The sequence below is a fragment of the Physeter macrocephalus genome, chromosome 11 (assembly GCF_002837175.3).
Source record: "Physeter macrocephalus isolate SW-GA chromosome 11, ASM283717v5, whole genome shotgun sequence".
In the NCBI taxonomy this organism is placed as follows: Eukaryota; Metazoa; Chordata; class Mammalia; order Artiodactyla; family Physeteridae; genus Physeter; species Physeter macrocephalus.
In genome coordinates, this window is record NC_041224.1 from 107,141,649 (window position 1) to 107,145,528 (window position 3,880).

General features: G+C 38.3%; 1 long non-coding RNA gene across 2 annotated transcripts in view; it reads right to left on the reverse strand.

Annotated features, from left to right (window-relative positions):
- Nucleotides 1-3,880, reverse strand: part of LOC114487128 (uncharacterized) — a 119,475-nt gene that overhangs the window by 108,437 nt on the left and 7,158 nt on the right. The window contains exon 2 of one of the 2 annotated variants that reach the window (XR_008618635.1): nt 805-912. The exons of the other annotated variant lie outside the window; for it this stretch is intronic. This is a non-coding gene — a long non-coding RNA (uncharacterized lncRNA). The remainder of the gene's footprint in view (nt 1-804; nt 913-3,880) is intronic. 2 annotated transcript variants of the gene reach the window in all.

Genomic DNA, 3,880 nt, shown 5'->3' on the forward strand with positions numbered 1-3,880 from the left:
TAGAGTCTGTCATACAGAGTGAAGTAAGTCAGAAAGAGAAAAACAAATACCGTGTGCTAATACATATATATGGAATCTAAAAAAAATTGTACTGATGAACCCAGTTGCAGGGCAGGAATAAAGAGGTAGACATAGAGAATGGACTTGATGACATGAGGTGGGAGGGCAAAGCTGCAGCGAAGTGAGAGTAGCATCGACGTATATACACTACCAAATGTAAAATAGTTGGCTGGTGGGAAGCAGCAGCATAGGATAGGGAGGATGGGAGGGAGGCTGAAAAGGGAGGGGATATAGGGACATGTGTATGCATATGGCTGATTCAATTTGTTGTGCAACAGAAACTAACATGGTATTGTGAAGCAATTATACTCCAATAAAGACCTATTACAAAAAAAAATTTCTCATAATTTTTATGTTGTTCTGCAGTACCACTATAGTATTGTTAGCAGACTGGCAAAACCAAAAGATAAAAGAGGAAAGATAAGTCACTGCCTTCAATGTGACCTGGGGGCTTTCCCCAAAGGTCTTGGGGAAAAAAAGTAAGAGCTCCAGGGTTCCTAGGCTTTGATTTGTCACAATAGCCCCAATATTGGGATAGACTTGGAAACACAGGTTGGGTAAGAAGTTAACTGTATAAAAAAAAAAAAAATCTTGGTATGAGCTTCATTTATCAATGCTTTATCATAAAATCATCATTATATGTTCAAGTCTGTGATTTTTTAAAAAAAATTTTGCTACTTTTTCTGTGTGAGTATATGTGAGACCATGGTCAACCAACTGCTCTTGGCTCCCCACACCGCTCACCCAGAGAATTCAAGTAGTCTTACAGTTTCCATCATCACATCAGTGCTGACAATGACAAATGTTTTCAGTTTCCCATCTCTCCCACAAACTCCAGTGTCATTTTTCCACCTAGGTACAAGATATTTCTATGTGAATATCCCACTGTCATTGCAAATTCAGATATCCAAAACTAAACCCACACCTTCCCCAAATCCAGCTCCACTACTGTAAAAATCAGAGTCTAGTCAAGAGACAGAAACTACACCAGTTATTTGAACAGAGAGAACTGAATATAAAAAATTAAGTTAGGTCTTAATTCAAAACAGAAACAGATTCACAAACATAGAAAACAAACTTATGATTACCAAAGGGGAAAGGAGGGAGAGGGATAAATTAGGAGTTTGAGATTAACAGATACGCACAACTATATACAAAATAGATAACCAACAAGGACCTACTGTATAGCACAGGGAACTATATTCAATATCTTGTAATAACCTATAATAGGATGAATCTGAAAAAGAATATATATATATATACACATACATATATATAACTGAATTACTTTGCTGTCTACCTGAAACTAACACAACACTGTAAATCAACTATATTTCAATTTAAAAAAAGAAAAAAATAATTTAAGTATCATTGTTATTTCACCTGTTCTCCCACCATTAGCCACATATATCTTTCTATTCTACTCACACTTGCCCCATTTTTTGTTTCTCATATTTTCAATAATATACCAATCATATTTTTAAATAGTGCTATAAGGTGAATCGTGTCTCCCCAAAATTTTTATGTTGAAATTCTAACCCCTAATATTTCAGAATGTAACTGTATTTGGAGACAAGGTCTTCAAAGAGGCAATTAAGCAAAAATGAGGTCTTTAGGATGGGCCTTAATCCAATGTGACCATTGTCTTTATAAGTAGAGGAAATTTGGACCCAAAGGGAGACACCAGAAACATGTGCAGACAAAAGGACAACCATGTAAAGACAGAGAGAAGGTTGCCATCTGCAAGACAAGGAGAAAGGCCTCAGAAGAAACCAAATCTGCTGACACCTTGATCTTGGACTTCTAGCCTCCCAAATTATGAGAAAATTAATTTCTGTTGTTTAAGTGCCTAGTATATTGTTACAGCAGCCCCAGTAAGCTAATACAGATAGTATCTAGGAATATAAACAAAATATATAATCATTGCTAGAAGTGTCAAAACTATAGAAAAATGTAAAGATGGAAATAAAAATCTCCCATAATTATATCACCTTGAGATTATCCTCATATAAAATGTTTGGTGTATTTTCTTTCAGAATTTTTTCCTAAGACATGCATTTTTTTTTCACAAAATTAACAGCATAATGTACTTATAGTTTTGCATTCTGCTTCTTTTACATAATTATATACATTTTTTACTAAATCATAAACATTTTGCCAACTTGTTATAATTTAAAATATGTTTTGAAATGAACACATGTTCTACTGAATGAATGTAGCCTAAGCCATTTGTATTTCTCTATTGGTTAAAATGTAGATTGTTTCCAATTTTTGTCATTTTAAATAACACTGTAATGATCATCTTTGAATATCAGTATTTTTTACTATTTTCTTAGGAGAAACTCTTAAACAAAATAGAGATTGTTTCCAGTTTTTACCAACTTAAATAGCATTGTAATGAACATCTATGAATATAACTCTGGTTAATTTCTTAGGATAAAGTCTTTGTAAAGGAATTACAGGGTTAACTCCATTGCAGACCAGTCTTCATACTATCCTCCACAGGCCTGTTGTTTTACTCCCTCTGCCTGGAAGCACCAGCCAAAATCTCATCCACTCTCCTCTTTCATGAATTTTCCGTGACTGTTGTGGCCCATATTAACTTTGCACTCACAGTTAATATGTATTTTGTTACCTAACACTTCATTATATACTCTCTTTAAAACACTTTAAATGGGAACTTCCCTGGTGGCACAGTGGTTAAGAATCCACCTGCCAATGCAGGGGACACAGGTTCAAGCCCTGGTCTGGGAAGATACCACATGCCACAGAGCAACTAAGCCCACATGCCACAACTACTGAAGCCTGCACGCCTAGAGGCCATGCTCCACAACAAGAGAAGCCACTGCAATAAGGAGCCTGCACACCACAACAAAGAGTAGCCCCCAATCCCCACAACCAGAGAAAGCCCGTACACGGCAACGAAGACCCAATGCAGCCCAAAATAAATAAATAAAATAGATACAACATTAAAGAAATAAAAAATATTTTTTAAAAATTGAGCAAAGGACTTGAATAAACATTTTTCCAAAGAAGACATACAAATCACCAACAGGTACATGAAAAGGTGCTCAATATCATTAATCATCAAAGAAACGCAAATCAAACCATAATGAGATTATCACCACACACCTGTTAGAATGGCTGTTATCAAAAAGACAAGACAGGGCTTCCCTGGTGGCACAGTGGTTGAGAGTCCGCCTGCAAATGCAGGGGACACGGGTTCATGCCCCGGTCTGGGAAGATCCCACATGCCGCAGAGCGGCTAGGCCCGTGAGCCATGGCCACCGAGCCTGCGTATCCGGAGCCTGTGCTCCACAACAGGAGAGGCCACAACAGTGAGAGGCCCACGTACCATGAAAAAAAAAAAAAAAAAAGCTGAACTCATGGAAATAGAGAGTAGATTGGTTGTTGCCAGGGGCAGGGGGTGGGGGGAATAAGTGAAAGCGGTCAAATGGTACAATCTTTCAGTTATAGAGTGAATAAGTTCTGGGGATCTAATTACAGAATGGTGACTATAGTTAACAATACTGTATTATACACTTGAAAGCTGCTAAATGAGTAGATCTTAAAAGTTCTTACCACTGGAGCTTCCCTGGTGGTGCAGTGGTTAAGAATCTGCCTGCTAATGCAGGGGACACGGGTTCGAGCCCTGGTCTGGGAGGATCCCACATGCCGCGGAGCAACTAGGCCCATAAGCCACAACTACTGAGCCTGCACGTCTGGAGCCTGTGCTCCGCAACAAGAGAGGCCGCGATAGTGAGAGGCCCATGCACCGCGATGAAGAGTAGCCCCTACTTGCCACAATTAGAGAAAGCCC